Source organism: Myiozetetes cayanensis, unplaced genomic scaffold (genome assembly GCF_022539395.1).
Source record: "Myiozetetes cayanensis isolate MyiCay16 unplaced genomic scaffold, myiCay2020 scf1, whole genome shotgun sequence".
Classification (NCBI taxonomy): domain Eukaryota; kingdom Metazoa; phylum Chordata; class Aves; order Passeriformes; family Tyrannidae; genus Myiozetetes; species Myiozetetes cayanensis.
The window spans coordinates 128,423,144-128,442,652 of NW_026086604.1; the positions used below are offsets into that span (position 1 = coordinate 128,423,144).

At 45.5% G+C, this 19,509-nt stretch overlaps 1 protein-coding gene and 1 pseudogene across 5 annotated transcripts in view; one reads left to right on the forward strand and one right to left on the reverse strand.

Moving 5' to 3' along the window:
- Positions 1-532: 532 nt before the first annotated feature.
- Positions 533-19,509, forward strand: part of LOC126650184 (exostosin-like 3) — a 28,474-nt pseudogene continuing 9,497 nt past the window's right edge.
- CDK14 (cyclin dependent kinase 14) overlaps positions 9,974-19,509 on the reverse strand; it is a 309,078-nt gene continuing 299,542 nt past the window's right edge. For 4 of the 5 annotated variants that reach the window (XM_050333417.1, XM_050333452.1, XM_050333444.1 and 1 more), the window contains one exon: positions 9,974-14,178. The gene's annotated coding sequence lies outside the window, so the exon portion shown is untranslated. Of the gene's footprint in view, positions 14,179-18,573; positions 18,895-19,509 lie in introns of those variants that run through there. The other variant, XM_050333421.1, reaches the window with a different exon arrangement.

Consider the following 19,509-nt stretch of genomic DNA (forward strand, 5'->3'; position numbering starts at 1 on the left):
CTGCGCCGCGTGAGTCCGCTTCAGGGGAGCGGCGGCACGGGCGGGTTGGCTCCTGTAATGGGACGCGACCGGCTCCGGGTCGGCTGGGAAGGCCTCCGGCGGGGATGACGCTGCTGCGAGTCCCTCCTGGCTCCTTCTCCGCGATGGCCGCTGCATATTCCCGGGGTGGTAGCGCAGGATGTCGGGAGCAGCGGTAGAGTTTGGCTCCGTCCCACTGCATTTTCCTTCGGCCAGCATGGCCTTCGGGTGGCCATGACAACGCCGTGACACTCCCGGCAAAGGTTGCCCGCGGAAAGGGTGGGCTGGGGGCGGGCGAGAAGGTCAATGACCGACTCCAGCGGGGTCAAAAGTCGCGCCTGCAGCGAAACGACCGTGGAAGAGCCGTTGGCACGGCAAGAAGATGAAATTCCCCTTCCGCTGGCTTCCGCTGAGCAGGCACAATAACATTTTTATCCGGCAGACTCGCTACACGAACTCTCTTTTGCTATGGCTACTGACCCGACGTGATTGGGCGCTGGCGACTCCGGAACCCATGACTGGATATACGATGTTGCGGAATGGGGAGTGGGGAACGGAGGCCAGCCCTGGGTGTTGAGGTGGTCCAGGTCGGATCCGGCTCACCTGGCTCAGCTTCACCCTCTTCATCATCCTCGCTCTTCTTCCCCTCATCGCCCACTACTACCTGACCACCATCGACGACGCGGACGACGCCCGGCAAGCGCATCTTCGGGCCCCGGACGGGCAATCAGCAGGCTGTGCGAGGTGAAGCACGTGCAGGACCTGTGCCGCATCCGCGGGTTGGTCAGCGAGGAGCTGCTCCAGCTGGAGGCCAAGCGGCAGGAGCTCAACAGCGAGATCGCCAAGCTCAACCTCAAGATCGAGGCCTGCAAGAAGAGCATCGAAAATGCCAAGCAGGACCTGCTGCAGCTGAAGAACGTCATCAGCCAGACCGAGCACTCCTACAAGGAGCTGATGGCGCAGAACCAGCCCAAGCTCTCCCTGCCCATCCGGCTGCTGCCCGACAAGGACGACGCGACCTTCCCCCTGCCAAAATCCAACAGGAACTGCAGGCTGCACAACTGCTTCGACTACTCACGCTGCCCCTTGACGTCTGGCTTCCCAGTCTATGTCTACAGCAGTGGCGATTACCCCTTTGGTAGCTCCTTGGACCCTTTAATTAAACAAGCCTTTGAGGCGACCGTCAGAACTAATGTTTATGTTACTGAAAATGCAAATATTGCTTGTGTGTACATAGTTTTAGCGGGGGAGATGCAAGAGCCCGTAATGCCAAAACCTACTGAACTAGAGCAACAGTTGCACTCTTTGCTCGTACTGGAGGACTGATGGACACAGCCATCTCATCATCAACTTGTCGAGGAAGTCGGAGACTCAGAACTTCCTCTACAACGTCAGCACAGGGCGCAACGCCATGGTCGCCCAGTCCACCTTCTACGACGCGCGAGTATCGCCCGGGCTTCGACATCGTGGTGTCGCCCCTGGTCCACGCCATGTCCGAACCCAACTTCCTGGAAATCCCGCCCAGGTGCCGGTCCAGCGTAAGTACCTGTTCAGTTTCCAGGGGAGAAGATCGAGTCTCTGAGGTCCAGCCTGCAGGAGGTTCGCTCTTTCGGGGAGGAGATCGAAGGCAACGCCCGGCTGACCTACGACCGACTCGGATCATCACCACCCTGAAGGCCGTCCAGGACAGCAAGCTGGACTTCGTTCTGGTGGAGTTCACGTGTAAGAAGCCAGCCCAAGCGAGTCTGCCCACTGGAGTGGGCTCTGTGTGGAGAAAGGGACGTACAGACTAGAGCTACTGAAAGCTTTCTACTTTTGCACTGATCATCACCCGGGGACACCCGTTTGGTGATCTCCGCTGGGTGCAACCATGAGACTGTTTGAGGGCTCCCGGAGGAGCCGAGAGTGGCTGCGGCCATGGCCCGGCCCGCTACGGTGGGGCCCATGTCGCTGGTCACCGCCGCCCGGGCCTCGGCTCGGCTCGGCTCGGCCTGGTGCCGCGTTGCAGCCGCCTGTGCGGCTGTCCTGGCAGCGCTGCTGCGCCGCGTGGTCCGCTTCAGGCGAGCGGCGGCACGGGACGTCAGCTCTAGGCACGGCCCGGCCGTCACCACAGGCTGCCCGCGCTCCAGGTGCAGGCGGGCGGCGAAGGCCTCGCAGCTCTGCGCCGCCGACACGTGCTCGCCGAAGCCGCCGCGCGCCTTGGCGCCCGCGCCGCCCAGCTGCATTTACAAACTTGCACTACAGTCCCGGTGCAAGCCTGCTCGGCCGCCCGGGATGGCCGCGAGGCCGCCCCGCGGTTTCTCAGGCATGGCGGCCGCCCCCGGCCCGGGGTTCCACGCGGAGGTCGCCGGGAGCTCCACGCGGGTCGGGGCGCGGCGGCAGTCGCCGCCAGCTGCGAGCGGGGTTTCGCGCCGGGTCACCGCCTCCCGTTCGGCCGCGCCTCGGCCGGACCTTGGCCCGCTTGCGGGCTCCGGACAGAGGCGCCCCGCGGCGGCGCCGCTCCAGCCGCCCGGCTCCCTCCACGCTGTGCGCCGGGCCCGCCGCTCCCGGTGGTGCCGCCGCCGCTGCCATCTGGGTTTGCGCAGGAACCGCCGCCGCAGCCTGGCCGCGACACCAGCCAGTATTGCGAAAGGAAGTCGCCGTCGCTGCCGAGCCCCGTCCCGGAGCCGCCCGCCCCGGGGGGGGCCGGAGTCGCCGCCCACCGCCAGCAGTCCTGCGGAGCCGTGCGCAGCTCCGTCCCCGGCCTGACTCACTGCGGCTGCTGAGCGTCTCGACAGCCCCGCGCTCTGTGCCCGCCGCCGGCCTCGCCGCTCGCAACGTCGAGCGGCTATCACGGATCTTTTTTAAACATCGCGCCGCTGTTGCTGGTAGGCACAGCAGCTGTTGCTTGGCTACCGGCTCCCAGCACGGACCATGTTCCATGCATGCCTCCAGCAGAGGCAGTCCACAACATGGCCACGAGACAGGAAGAGAAGGCATCACCTCCTGCTCCCGGCATGGGCAAGATGGCGCCGCCATGCTTTAGGCGTGGTCTCCACGTGTCTGCAGGTTTGCCATGGCTTGGGATTCAAAGTTTGTTCCCTTTTACCAGTCACATAACCCGCGACACGCGCCTTTTTCCCGGAATTCTCGTATCCGCGAAAATTCAGCACAAAAAGGTATATTCTAAGGCTTTTCTTCCGTGTTCTCGGACCCCCTCCCCCTTTCCAGACTGCAGTAGCACGTGGAGTTCCATGCTTTACAACGTTTGGGGGAGTAGAAGATTCAAAGTTTCTCTCTGTGGACGAGTTCTCTTGCGAGGGTTTTAAAGCGTCCACCTTTTTTATTTCTATTTTCTCTCTGCTTCTCCACCCCTCTTTCCAAGTAATTTCACTAAGAATTGTAAATAACAGTAGTCCTAAAACAGTTATTTTCATTAATTTTAAAAGTCCAGTTATTTTATGTTTGTTAACTTGTCTCCAAAGTCTTTTCAATATTAAGCTTAAGGCTTTTCCAATATTCTGCGGTTCACGTGAATTAAAAGTTTTCATTTTTCTCTTTTTCTTTTTCTCCCGCCCTCTCACCTGGGACGTAGATTTTCTTCTCGAGAGCGCCCTCTCAAAACGTAGGCAATTTCCTACCGAATTCAGGCCTTTTCTTCGAGCTCAATCGCGGTTTCTCCCGCCTTCGCCCATCAGAGTTTCCTTTCCTCTGGTACCTGGCGTTTCTTTCTTTTTCACGGCGGACGTCCCTCAGCGTTAAATATAGGCTGGTACCTGACGCCTGGTCCGTATTTCTTCCTGATTCAGGATAAGGCTTAGGTCCCTGTTCCGGGCGCCATATGTAGCAGTTATTAATATAATAAATAATAAGTCCCATGGGGACCATAGCGACACCAACGTGGTGTGTAACAAGAGAGAGAGAGAGAGTTTATTCAAGGAGTCCCAGCTTATATAGCAGTTTCAAATGCTGCCACGTCACACAGGTAACTTCTTAAGCCAATCCCATACAAGCATTCAACAGAGCATGTGTGACAGAGTACTTAGAACTACAACTCCCAGGATGCCTTGCAGTACCTGGTGTAACCAGACCCCACAAACCCAGAACTGGGCTGCTCCTGGGCCAGCTCGGGACCTAACACTCCTTCTCTGGCTCCACAGCGGACACTCTGGAGCTGTTTTTCCCTCACGTTGGCACCAGAGTTCCCCATTTCCCACCAGGCACAGACACAGGGTGGCCCTTCTTGGCCCTGTTCCAAGCCTTCTTCCCGCCCTGCACAGGTGGCCCTGGGTGGGATCAGGCAGTGGCAGGACGGAGCTTCCAACCTCCATGGGGCTGCCCACGAATGGTGCTCCAGGCCACAGTCCCTTCCCTCCCACAGGCTTTCTGCCCATGCCCTGTGAGCCATCCCATCCCTGTGGAGAACGAAAGTGTGTCTGTGCAAACCGAGCATCTGAGGGGTGTTAGCATGGCTGGTGCACTTGAATGTGTGCCTTATTCCTTCCTGGCACACTTTCCTACCAGACAGATTCCTGCAGTCAAAACATTTTGGTGTGAAGCTGCTCAGCAGCCGAAGTCGCAGGTGTGGGAATCACCGGGCCCAGTGTTTGGAAGGGCACTGTGGTTTCTCACCATGAAGTTCCCATATAATTAGCACAGTCGTGTTAGGCAGGTGGATGGGAGACCACCACCAAGTGAGCCACTGATGGTTTGATGTATTTTAGACTCAGCATTAACAAGGAGCAGGGGACAAAGTCGCTTTAGTTCCAGTCTCTTATCAGGGCTCCAGTAAGAGCTGATGTCATTCCCAGGCTATGGCTCTTTTTTTTTCCCTGGTCTTTCCCTGTCTCCTCCAGTCCACCTGGCACTGCTGCTGAATTGGGATTTGCCATAAGCATCCTCTCACAAAAACTGGGTATTGTTTACTTCAGCAGGGCAGTCATAGTGAACCCCACTGGGCTAGCACTGCAGAAACACACTGGGATGTTCAAAACTCTGTGTTATTACAGGTGGTGAATGTATAGCACACTTCCTTGTATTTAGGGACTGATACGGGCTCATCCAGAACCCTCTGGGAATCTCCCCTTTCCTTTGATCAATCTTTTGTCCTAAATCTAAACTGCAATTGTTTGGGGAAAGGATATCCAAATGTCCCTTTCTCATGTGTGGAGTCATAAAAGATGAGATTTCTAAAACAGGGGAACTTGCCTGTGACCAAGTCCTAACTACTGCCAGGTTCACGGTCTTACCCCCAGACCACATGTGCATCCATCTCATGTCCTCTCTCCTGCTTCCTCCACCTCCAGTCCTGCTACACTGACAGATGTGTTCAAGGAGAGTTCAAAACAGCAGAGCTCAAAACAACAGCAAATCCTCACTCTTCCAACCAGAGCTCACTTGCTGCTGTCTCTGGACTGGCAGAAGAACAGGGTACCCATGACCACTAATGGAGCTGCTCCCAAAATTATCAGTTCCTGCTATGCCAGATTAGTCACTCCACGTGCACAAGCGCAAGCTGAACAGACAGCAGTGAAAACACAGATGTTGCCCAGATGCAAACAGGCATTTCTGGAGAGGACCTAGTGGATATGGGAGACCAGAAGTGCAGCTAGTCCATTATTCACTTCCTTACCTTTCAAAATACGCTACACTGGGCTGCTTTTGGAGTGACCAGCATTTGTAGCAGCGAGCAATGTACATACAAAGGGCATACTAAAGTGGTTTGAATTTATTAGTGTAATGGGCCAAAACAGCATGCTGGGAGAGAAGTATCTATAAAATGTTAACCATCTATATAAAAGGGGTTATTTCTATAGAGCACAACCTTCCATGCAGAAAGTCACTTCTGCTTTGCTATCTATACTGTGTGTTATAAAAAAAGAATGAGACTATAGAAGAACATCTGAAATGGTCTCTGAAAGTTGTGTCTGTGTCTCCTGATGCATCCAAGTGGCAGTTCATGTTTATAGTATTTCCCATCAAAGCTGACATGATGGTACATGGAATTTCTCCTGCTCCACACTGACATGATGTCAGGCATTTGGTCAATGAACAACAACTCTTCACAGTCCTATAAGACCACAACACTCTGGCATGTAATATATTGTTATCTTTGGACCTGTCTCTACTGTGAAACATAACTTCACAGTCCTATAAGACCACAACACTCTGGCATGTAATATATTGTTATCTTTGGACCTGTCTCTACTGTGAAACATAACTTGTTTTTAACACAGAAGTTACACTTTGTTGTTGTCAGAAACAGTTCTATAAAAGTATCTTGAATGCCCAGTCTTCACCAAACATCAAGTGAACATCATGGGTGTTTGTGCCCATGCAACGTTTTGAAAATAAAGAACTGTATCTTGGGGTGTCGGGGTTTGGGATGGGTTCTTTTTTCTTTTTCTTCTACAAAAATATACATTTCCTATACTTTTATACAAAAATATGGATCTTCACATCTATGGTATATTAATAATATGGTATATTCCAGAGCTGTGTGTACACCTCATTTCAGTGATGCACAAATAAATCTGAGCTCTCCAGTGGAAGTTGGGGGTAAACTTATAAGTAGCTGGATTATAAAATGAACACCTACCCTTTTGAAACCTATGCCATAGTTCTAATTCCAGTTGAAAGGTGAGATTGAAATGTTTCTATGATATCATAAATCTCCTTAGGCTTCAAGACTTTCCTGGGATACACAGCACTGCAGTATCTCGTTGTATAGCACTTAGAGCTGTTACATCTTTTATGTGAATCACCATATGGGTCCTTGAAAAATTAATTTTAAAATGTTTGATTTTAATTTAGAAGTCCTTTCAAGGTAGTACAGCCCCAGCAATCACTACTGGGCCCTTTGGGAAACAAGAGAAAAAGAAAAAAAAAAAAAGAACATTTTTGGAATAACTTTGTTTTTCCCAACTCAGTATCAGCCAGCAGAGGCAATAACGAAGGGGCTGCAGGACTGCTCTCAGCTATTATTGTGCCTGGCTCTCTCTCAGCATGACTCACTGCAGACAATATATCACACTACTCACAAGGGGAATGAACAGTAAATACTTGGCCCTGTATATTTTTTTAAAAATCTCTTCAGTTGTTTGTTTTTTTTTTTTTTCTCCTCTCTGATTTGTATCCCTTTATCCTTACCCATGTGCTATATAAGCTTCTCAAATCTAATGGCCATAACACCACCCCCCACTGGTAGCAGCAAGCCCTTCCGCTGCTGTAGGGTTTACTTTGCAGAGGTTTACAAGGAGAGGCATTATTGAGAAACTGTATGTGTTAACCCAGTGGCACAGGGTTGCTCCAACGCCTTCCCTCTGGTTTTTCTTTTCTCGGGGAAGGGGTGGCTGCTATTCTAGTTAAGTGAATCTCTTGCTTTGCAGTAGAAGCCAGGCTAGTTTAGGAAGAAAACCTTGGGGCTAAACAGGCTAGGAGTGCAGCCAAAGGGGTCAGGAGACGGCTTTAAGGATTATACTACATAATTAAAAGCTCACTCTGAACATTCTTCCTGGTACCCAGTGCTCAATCATACAAACCTTTTTAGGTAATAATTCTTGGTCCTCATTTGTATCTGAGGGATTTGTAGGTTAAAGTTGCCATACAGGTAATGAGTCAGGAATACCAATTATTCATCTAGACTATAAAAAGACAACACCTTCCTAAACCTGCCCTAGCCAGTGAGAACTGGGCGTAAAACATAAAGAGATGAGCATGCATATGTTTTCTTGGTTTGTTTTTGTGCAATGCCCTCTGGGTGCAGCTGATGTCATTCTGCAGCAACTTTCTAGATTAAAAGATTCTTCTCCTGAAGTGCTCTGCGATTTGAGCTGGGCCAGAACATTATTCTACTAGATAAAACCTGGGACACAAGACTCACATTCAAGCTTTTATTGTGCTAGCCCCAAAGAAGACCATTTTTTTTTTCAAATACTTCTAATCAGCAGGAGCCAAGACTAGAATTTAGGTCCTCCATTATCCATATTCTAGGCTAGTGGCTGCCCTATCAGGCTACACAAGGTGCAAGGACTTGCTCTACAGTCATCCCCCATCCCAGACCAGAATGATGTTAAGACTAACAGACTCCTATAGGCTCCTGTGTTTCCTAAAACAACATATTCTGACATTTTGGTCAAATATTCTAACCAAGTCTGTGCAAGCTGCATTGATTTAGCTTTCATGGTCTAAAATTAGGTCCTGGCAAGATGTATGTACCAAAAAAACTAGAAGCATCGGAAAGGAGGAGGAAATGCTGAAGACACATATTGATTATATTGTGTGAGTGAGTGAGCACTTGCTTATCTAGTGCTATAACACAAAAATAAACAGGCTAAGAATCCAGGCAGCACATGTTCACTGATCAAAATAAATAACCCAGTGTGAACAGGGATAAATCACACTTCCACATAAAATTTAAGAAAAATGCATATTGTACATCTTGCCTGATTTTTCACCAGAATTATCAGTTTTCTATTTCAAGAGAAGCTGCAATAAGGCTAAGTGTATCCTCTGTACAACAATATATTTAAATCAGACCTGTTGGGCTTTTTTTTCAGAATACTGGCCTTTCTACTACTTCAGTTAAAGCCCAGTGTACTGTAAATAGATTGTCACATATATATCCCTTGTCACAGCCAGATAAACACATCATGTGTTGGGTGAGAATTGGCTCACGGGTCATTGGCCAAGCACAGAGGGTAATAGTGAATGGGGAACATCAGACTGGTGACCTGTCACTAGTGGGGTTCTGCAGGGCTCCATCTTGGGCACTGTGCTCTTGAACAGCTTCATAAATGGCTTGGACACAGGACTGGAAGGGATACTAAGCAAGTTTGCAGATGATACAAAACTCGGAGGAGCTATTGACTCCCTCCAAGGCAGGAAGGCCCTGCAGAGAGATCTCGACACATTAGAGGACTGGGCAATCACCAACCATAGGAAGTTCAACAAGAGAAAGTGCTGGACTCTGCACCTGGGGTGGGGCAACTCTGGATGTGGGGTCCTAGTCAGTGGCAAGTTGAATATGAGTCAGCAGTACCCTGGCAGCCAGGAGGACCAACTGTGCCCTGGGGGACATCAGGCAAAGCATCGCCAGCTGGGTGAGGGAGGGCATTGTCCCGCTCTGCTCTGCACTGGGGTGGCCTCACCTTGAGTATTGTGTACAGTTTTGGACACTGCAATACAAGACAGATATTAAGGTGTTAGAGAGTGTCCAAAGGAGGGCAATGAAGATGGTGAAGGGCCTCGAGGGGAAGCCGTATGAGGAGCAGCTGAGGTCACTTGGTCTGCTTAGCCTGGAGGAGACTGAGGGGAGACCTCATTGCAGTTACAGTTTCCTTGTGAGGGGAAGAGGAGGAGCAGGCTCTGATCTCTTCTCTGTGGTGACCAGTGACAGGACTCAAGGGAATGGCCTTAAGTTGTGTCAGGGGAGGTTTAGGTTGGATATTAGAAAGAGGTTCTTCACCCAGAGGGTGGTTGGGCACTGCAACAGGCTCCCCATGGAAGTGGTCACAGCACAAAGCCTGACAATGTTCAAGAAGCATTTGGATGACAAAAGAAGCATTTGGACAATACTCTCAGGCACATGGTGTGACTCTTGGGGATGGTCCTGTGCAGAGCTAAGGGTTGGACTCAATGGACCTTGAGGGTCCTTTCCAACTCAGTATGTTCTGCGATAAAATAAAAAAGTGGAAAGAGACACCAAATAATTAACTTACTATTACAGACCAAAATATGAAGAGCCTTGCCCAGTGTAGTTAGCACTGGCTTGTAGTTTTGATGAAGCTCATGTTTGACTGAATCAGTGCCTAATCTTTTCAACTCATTAGTGTCTAGTGCCTGCCTGCTTCCAAGTACTTTTCATTCCTTAAAAATCTCTTGTTTACAAACATTTCCTTGCTCAGTTTTTGGAGAACAAAAGGGAAAAGAAAGGCTTTATTCCCTGGGTTAAGTCTAGATCACATATACGAAGGAAAAGAGAGATTCTGCTACACTTTATTCAATATGATGTTACAAGAAAACAACAGTTACAGCTGACAAACCATTACATCTTTCATAATACAGACAAATTACAAGGTGTAACAAATAATGCGACATTTATTTTACTGTACTGCTTACTATGCTGTTGTTCTGAAGTATATATATATTTAATAACATTAACATTGTTTTCATGTACCAGCCTTCCCCTTTTTTATTTGTTAAAAAAAGAACACCTCTTGGTGCACCACATAAAAATCCGTGTGGAAGCTGGCAAGCAGGGATTTTGTATGCAGCACCATTGAAATGCATTTTGGGGGATGGGAATTATTAGTGCATCCTTTACTTTCAGATTTTTTGCTTATGTGAAAAATGCAAGGCAGTAACATACAGTCACTCCACCTAAATGCTGGTAGGGGAGAGTATCGTTATGCTCAGTAACGCAGCCTAATTCTGTTTATGTGAGGTGTCTGCATTTTGCTCCCCAGTCTGTACAGCCTAAACCTTTTATATAACAAAGATTACAGACCCAATAATATTCACAGATGAATATTTTGTATATGAGCATATCAGAGCATTGACTACACATTTGGTCACGTGCACTGACAGAGGGGTGTACTTCACCCACCAGCCCACAGGGTATTTATTATCTTAACCTTCTCTCTCCAGGAATCTGAAGTGCAGAACCCCTGTGCATTAAAGAGAAAGCAAAACCCCCTGTGCCTCTGTCTACTACAGACTGAATTTTCACTGTTGTACTGATGGCTTGTCCTAACCCATGGTTCTGATTTAAAAAAATCCTGTGAGAATTAAAAGGACCCAACCGAAACAGGACAACATATAGTAATGTAGTATCGGAACTATTGGAGTGTCCTGTCTGGTGTAGTGCCTGCTGGGTGTGCATTAGAGCTGATCTGAACCCAGCAGGAGAGAGGACTAAGCCATCTCCAGATGGTTGACTTGTAAAGTCAGGTTCTGTGAACTTGGAACTTATAAGGACTCTCTGTATCATGCAGACCATCTCTATCACCATCTTCCCTTCCCCATTCACATAATATTAGATCCCACAGAGAGTTAGAACATGCCCTCCTACTTTTATCTGCCTGCTATACTTGTTGCCCTGAAGCTGCTCTCCCGCCTTGCAGCAAAGCTACATCCTCTCAAGTATCACCAGGAAGGATCTACTGGGGCTCAGTCAAGTGGCAGGAAAATGCAAGCTATGCTGCTGCTGGCTACTAACACTAAGTAAGTTGCACAGTTTCTCAAGGACTGTGCCCTTGAGACTACTGGTTACTGAAGCCAACTTTTGACTATTGATGGCACGAAACGTCATGTTCCAGGCACCCACAGCACATCTGGAAGGCTGGGCTACTTCTTGTCCCTTTGAAGATTCCATGGGAAACTGATTTGGGAAGGATGAGAGAAAAGGAGGGTACTGATCTTTGCTGAAGCTGTCTCAAGATCACTGATGGGGTTTAAACAGTCCACTCTGCAACACTGAGAAGAGCTGTGGTGAAAACAGCTGGAGGAGTGGGCAGCTGTCAGGGGGTCCTAGCTGATGGGTGTCTGTCAGGATAATCATGCAGGTAAGGGCTCTGCTGGAAGGGGGAAGAGGGAAATAAGGCTGTACTGCTGTCAGTTCCCTCCAACGGAGCTTCTACTTTCTAAAAAACCTTGATATTTCCCATCAGATTTGAGGTTTCAGAAGATTAATTTGCAGTGCTCATGTGAACAGCACCAATGTGCTGAGCATAGGTCCCCTTGGTGCCAGCATAACATCCCCAGGGCCCAGAGCCTCCAAGGGAGAGCAGCAGACCCATGTCACCACAGGCAATCAGGGGGCCTGGAAAGTAGGTGCATAACTAAGAGATCCTGGTCACTCCTTAATGATCAGTAACTGAGATAACCTCACTACTGCTGAAGAATAAGTTACTACTTAGAAGCCTAGATATTTATGAACTTTCCTTCAGGCAATTGAGTTTGAAGATTTTTTGGACTAACTTTATTTCAGTGATTGCTTAAAAGTGGGAATGGGGCAGAGAAGATAATCTCGCTTGGACGTGTGTGTGCACACACATACACACATACGTACATACCTTAAACAAACACTCTACGTGAGTCACTATGGATAGTAATGTGCTAGGCTTGTGGGAACAGCTGGGGAATTACTCTCTGTATTAAACCTTCAGATGGTTAGTTGAGCAGCATAATTGCTCGCCTCCCAATTTAAGCTGCCAAGTAGAAACATCTATGAAACTACCCTTATATTCCTAATTGAAGTCTTTGTTACATTTTCAAAAATTCTTCAGATTTTTGCAGCAAGTTTTTTTTTTAAAAATAGCTAATTTTAATCATCAAACTGCACACGATTTAAGTAGTAAAGATAATGTATAAAAGACTTTTCTCTTACAAAAAAAAGAAACATGAAACCCAAACAAACCACATCTAAGGCAGTTTCAGTGTGTGATAAATTCAGAAGTTCAGTGGTCACTCTTCCCCTTAAAACATGGGGGGAAAACTGTAGTAAGTTCTAATTAGGATTGTGACTGAAAGTGGCTTTCAGATGGCTTTTTGCAGATCCTGAAACAGAGATGTCATTGGGGAAAATTGTCTTTTAATGGCTGTACAAATATTGAGAATATTTCCACGGTTCAGCTCTTTGAAAGTGTAGACTCCTGTCCTAGTTCATTAAGAGACCTTTCGTAGCTACTTGTGCATTCAAGGATTTGCCTTATTGGGTGATTTTTTCTTATTAAACACTGCTGGAGTTTAATAAGATGGCAGTAGCACAAATCCTTTTCCCCTCCTTTTAAACACTGAAAGCTAACCAAAGCATTACCACACTTCTTAAAAATGTAATTCAATGCATCCAGCAAACAAAGGATGTCAAATTTATGTGTAGAATAATATTGCCTAGCAAACGTTTCTGTCCGAGTAGGACTATAACTCAACAGTGATTTTTGCACCATACTCTGCCCTTTTGGAATGCAAAGCATTGTATACAGTCAGGGCAGTTTTTCACATCCCTGAACACAATGTTCTCCCCAACCAAAATGTATCAGGGCTTCCTTTTCTAAAATCACACAACTTAGTTTCTTGCAAAGTTTTCATTTGAATGATTCGTTCAGAAAAGCTATCTAAAGACCAAGGATCATGTAGTGCCTTCCAGTCAGCTCAGAATACCTACTGAAAATAACCTGAAAGGTGCTTTGGTGCAGAACAGCAAACAGTTTGGGATGAGGAAAATTCTCCACCTTGCTTTGTACATGGCAAAGTAAAACAGCTAGATTTAATGGCTCATTCAATGGAAGTTTTTCTGTACCTTAGTATCTGCCTTGAATTAAACAGAACAGTTTTATCATCTCTGTTTTCAAGAAAACATTCCAAAAACGTAACTAGTGTGAGGAAAAACATAGAGATGTTAACCAAGACCCATAAAAGAAATATATATTCTAGAAGGGAGTAAAATCATAAAGAATTCACTGTATATCTGTCAGCTGCATACATCTCATAATTTTTGCTTTGTCCTTCTCACAGGCCTATTTTGAAAACTGGCATGCTACATAGCCTAAGCAGAGTAACCAAATTCAGAGTACTGAAGAAAACATGCAATTATTGCCATGTTTTTAAAATAGATATGGATGGTCTGAGGGGTAATGAAAAAAGAAATAACCCAACAACACTTCAGGAAGAATGGCAAGGTGTTATAATTGTCAGCTGATCAGACAAACTGGGCTTGCCCTGGAAGAAATAATCTTCCCATTGGTTGCAAAATATGCACAACTCTCAAAGAAAACACACAATTCCTTATGTCACCATTGCCTCTTTTAGTACAGTTGTTACTGAAAAAGTGTGAACACCAAATGTGTTGTCTGAAAGTATTTAAGACATTGCTGGTGCTTACAAAGATGCAGCGCTGCAGTGGAAAATCAAACAAAATCAAACACAAAGACTGAAAGAGTACATGCCATGTATCAGTAAGCAAAAGCTTAATCTGCACATAGTTCTCTGAAATCACAAGGTATCCAAATGCGTGCAAAGTTTTAAATAAATTGCAGGGAAAAAACAGGGTCTTGCCAGCTTCAATTTTCTTTTGAATGAAATCCACCATTGAGAAAGAAAGGAAACAGGCCGTGGTTCCTTCCTGGTGTCGGCCTCCTCATTAGGTTTTTGTTTCCCTCCTCCAACCTGGTAAATTTAATCCTGTAAGGAAACAATATAAATTATAATAAGCCTCATGAATTGCATTTTTTAATGTTTTTTAAACTCGGTAAAAGATAGGTTAGTCCAAAGCCAGTTGTGAAGACACCAGCTCAGAGTGAAGGACAGACTTCCAAAGCACGTTTAGAGCTGGTGTGTCAGGAAAATGAAGTTAAAACACCAATGTTTTCGGGGTGGTCGCCTAAGTGAGATATATTAATCCATATTAATATATCTCTGTCCCAAGTGCTAATCTTCAGAGGTCCATTAGCACTCACATTCTCCATGGAAATTATAGACAACCATAAATAGACAGTCAGCTCTTCTAAAAGTGGTTACACCCTCTGAATGCAAAGGAAGGTTGCTAAATGCTGGCACAGCTTCAGGAGTTTACAATCTCTTCTTGACCCCTTTCTCATGGAGTCCCTACTGATCACCTCCACAGCAATGCTTGCAACTAGTTTATCAAAAGGTCTCCTCAGGTTTCCTTCCCAAGAGTTGTTTGAGGTACCCCGGGGTACATCACAAACATTTCTGCAAACACAACCAGGTTATGGAGCTCCTTGGTGTGGTGTGTTTAAATGTGCTCCCCTTTAGTTCACTGTATTTCTATTCATAGGCAGATGACTAAAAACTCTCCTTTCAAATACAAAAATAAACACTATATCCATAGCGTCACTTATGTCATCTTTCACTCTGCTGATGTATAAACTCAAAGCAGTAACTGAACTTGCAAGCAGATATCATGATGTTTTTGAGGTTTACACAAAACAGGAGGCAGGCTGAGAATGTGGGACACGTTACTGTGAAACAAAGCATCCAACAACTGCAAGAAGAGCCATGTAAAGGCTGAATAAAGGCTAGTTGAACTGAAGCCACCAGAAGGATTTTTTAATTAACATATTTAATTAATAAATGTCCAAGTAAAATTCTATGCCAAGTAATAAAGTGAGACTTTCTGAAAAATTCTGAAAAAATATTTTGTAGGTTCTTCAAGACCAAAGATTATAACTACAGACCTGAGACATTTTTAAAATGTAGTTGCAGGAAGACAGTCAGATGTGAAGGAATTTCATCACTTGAAAAAAGAATGCTGAAATATTCATTGAGCATGGAACTGGTTTGTATTAGCATGTCCTAAAAATATTTAAATCAAACTAGATGCAGGTGCCAGTGAATCTAGTCTAGACCTCATTTCAAAAGCAGGAGAAAAGCAAGGCATCATTTTTGAACTGCAGTTTCAAGAATAGCATTTTAATTGTGTCTTTCAACAAAACAGCCCAATCTCTTAACTTGCATAATTTTCAGTGTTCTTGAGAGGTCTTCTTCTGTTCTTTAAGCACCAGCATACCTGAATTGGATTAACAATAGTCTTGGGCCCTCTTGGAGCTTGGTTTACTACCTCTACAGTCCTTCCTGGGTTAGTTCCTAAATGGTTCTGGCGTTTGTGTGGACTGTCTATTCCACATGAAAGTCCTACTTTCCCTCAGAGCTTGGCTGAAATGCCAGTAGATCTTGTTTCAAGAAATACATTTGAGCTGATGCATTTAGTTTACTCTTCATAAACTTAAAAAGAAAAGCAGTATTTGGAACTTGCAGAGATTCACAACTGCTCAGTGGTAAAACACCAGTGACAGTATTCCCCAAATTTCACATTTTTTTTTCCCTTCAAAAGCACTTTGTAGAGATGTCCTTTTTGGATCCCCTCCTTACAGAGAAGCAACTAAACTCCTTCAAAAGTTGAGCTTGCATTGCCCCTAACGCCTGCCACACTACAGCTCTGAAAGGCGGTCTTGCACTTTAAAAGCCACATCCAGAATAGCTGGCCTGATTTCAGGCTAAGCCCAAATTGCTGGAGTTCCAGAGATTGGCATAAGCAGCAGGGACATCTAAGACAGGTAACAAAATTATAAGGATAGAAAAGCCTCTGGATGGAGGCTTTTCTGGTAATTATCAAATTGTTAGGATTTGAGAATAACTGCAATTACATTACTTACACAGAACTTTTCCTTTCTATCAGTGACAATTTCTAAAGGAGGTAAGCATCACACTTCTCTCAGGAGTATGCTACCATTTCCCAGTAACAATACTACATTTTCTGGTTTCAAGTTTGGCTCGGTAGGCAAAGCTGATGACACGTTATCCAGGGCAGGGCCTGAGCTTGTGAAATGGGGAATACCTTCCTGAGAAGCTTAGCACTTCCAGAATCAAGCTCTAGAACATTAAGAGCTTCCTTAGGAATGAATAAACTGAGAGCTGCTATATGTAACACAGGGGGGAAAAAAATCTTTGCACTCTGGCAACCAGTGCCAGCAGCAACACAGAACAAGGGCAGAACACTGAAGACTAAGAAAGGGTAGCAGAAGTTACAGGTTTCCTGCTCTGGTTCAGTATAAGGCAGCTGACAATTTTGTCATCAGAACTCCACCAGCTCCAGCTGGGTTCTGCTATGCCAAGCTTGCAACTGCGGTAACTGCTTTCCTGTGAAGCTGAGAGCCCGTGTAACAGAATGGTGGGCAACGCCACCTCCCACCTTCTGCATAGGCTCAAGATTTAGATTAGATCAAACAGTAAAATCATCAGAAAAGAACAAGATTCGATGTCACATTTCACCAGTGGTTCTGGCTGGGGAAAGCTAGAAGACACTGCAAGTGGAACCAGGGAACAGTATGGTGGTCACAGTCTCTCTGAAGACGTGTTGAAATGCTCAGTTTGAGAAGCTGGCCTGCATGACAGGAACTGGCCCGCTGCTTGCACCAGTGCTGTAATGGCCAGGGCTGAACCCTCAGCTTTGGCTGATGGTGCATTTCCACCATGTGTAAAATGTCCTTACATGACACAACAAGCACTGTGGTTAGGAATAGATAATGTTTGCATCTGAATCCCTAATTCTTTAAATGTTTATTGTTGATTCAGAGTGGTGTCAACATGTGAAGTCCCTTCCCTTGGCATCAGAGTGCCCTCGTGGAGTGTCAGTCTTCTCCTATCCTGAGGAAGAGACTGAACACAGATGTCAGAGGAGTGCTGTAAGCACTGTGCTCCTTCTCTTCACGTTTGTTTTTGTTGAAGATGGGATTCATATCAAATAGACACCTCTCCTAAACTGGAGGAAGATGAAGGTGCCTTTTTATCCACAGCAGAAAATACAACAATAAAACAAACAGAAACCTTTAGACTGATGTGAAACAGTCTTTTTATTAAAAAACATTATTTCTTCAGTGGGGCTCTTGAACTGAAACATCAGTTTTTCACACAACCAAGACCTGAGGCAGGGCCCTCCACAAAGTGCTGCCATTCAGTTTCCAGATGGCTGTAGTGGGCTGACTTTGGCTGGATTACAGGTGCCCACCAAGCTGCTCTATCACTCCCCTCCCAGGGGACAGGGAACAGAGAAGAAGATGAAAAACGACTCAAAGGTTTTCTAACTGCTCATAAGACAGTTTACTAAAGCAAAAGTGAAAGTTTGTGTGCATGCAAGCAGGAAGGAAAATAACAACCTTTATTCTCTACTTCTCATTAGCAGGTGGTGTCCAGCCATCAGTTACAGTGCTGATGCTGTGCTCAGTAGTAGCCAAAACACTGGTGTGTTCCCAACACCTTTCTAGCTACCAAGCAAAGCACAGCATTGTGAGGGCTGCTGTGGGGAAATGAACTCTGTGTCAGCCAAAACCAATACAGTGGCTCAGTAATTCCATGTTTGCATTTTTAAAGATATATTTTAGAAATATCCTTGCTTAGAATTTAATACATTTCCCTGATCATACAAATCAAAAGTTTTGCCTGGTGACTTGGCAGATTGAATTTATGGCCTCTGGTCACAGCTTTGCTTATAAAAGCATAAATTGTTAAATGGAGTATTTACAACTTGTGATTTCCCAAGAGCAAAATAGGGTTCTTTCATATCTCCTTAAAAAGCAAAGCAAAGCAAAGCAAACCAAAAGCAACCCCCCAAACAAACAACAAACCCTGAAACATAACAGACTGCCTTAAAAATGAACTTGTATTTTTCACCACAGATTCAGGTACTTCTGGTTTTCATGACATCTCTACCAAACCTAATAGTCTTCTTCAAGCAAGTTAATTATGTACTTGGAATACTAAGTGACTTACATGAAGTAACTAATTTCTGTGTTTTTTATCTAGAGAAATCATCCGCTGCATGCATCCCGGACAACAATGGGATAAAGAGTAATCCACCTTAAAAATGGCAGTTGCCAACTTCAGAATACAGTAGGTGCTGATGTAACAGTGATTCTAGAAAGGGATACCAAAGCTTTTAATTTAAACAATAAATCATACTTTCAAGACATGAGGCAGAGGATGGTGATTAAATCCCAAATATTTTTCTTTATTTTAATTAGTAAAAGAACATCCTTTCCTGTAAAAATGCCAGTTCAGTACATGTTCCTTTTGGCAGCATCAGCATCCTTCTCTAGACACTTTTAATTTCTGTATGAATTATCACATAGGGTGGAGTTATGTTCCCGCAGAGTCCTTAGTATGCAAAGCACACTCAGAGTGCAGGTCTATTTACATGGCAGCTGATTTAGCATTATTGTAGGAGTATTCCAGATTTAAAGTAAAATTGTGAGCTGACAACAGGAGATATGGTATTCTCTATGAGCTGAAACAGGGGGGTATTTAGGTTTATCAACAATAATGCTCTTTCTGTTTCTTCCTCCACCACACATGCCCATATCACCAGATGCTGTTCATCCCCTTTGGAAAAAAAAAGTACACTATTAACAGGTGATTTTTCTTGCACCTTTTATTCCTAGCTTTGTTAGAGAAGTCATTTTAAAAAGCCAATCAGACATTATCAATACTGTTTGCACCCGGATAGTACCTACATGCAACTTGTTGCTATAAATATTAATTAATTGGATCACCAATACCCATAATGCAACTTTATTTTGACCTACATGCCCTATGAACTAGATATTTTTTGGATTCAATTTCCTTAAAACCAACTGTCAGCATCATGTGATGGAAGAGATGAAAAATGAAAATGAGCGTTCCCGCTGTGCAGGTGAGTGACCTGTGGGAGACAGCTCTGCCTGCTAGGATTTTTACACGTACCATCAGACACAGACCAATTGATTAGATCATCTTATACCTGCCACCAACTAGGCTCAAGAGACTAATTAGAGAGAGTACTGCCTGCGCAGGCACCCCATTGACACCTAATTTGCTCAGCCAAAGCCTTTGGGGAGAATGTATTATCTCTGCAGCTGCACTTCATGCATTTCTGATTTGAGGCATAAGCAAGGAGTACTTCTTCACTCTTTTGCACAAACTGAATATATAAGCCCTTAAGTGCTAAATACAAGCAGA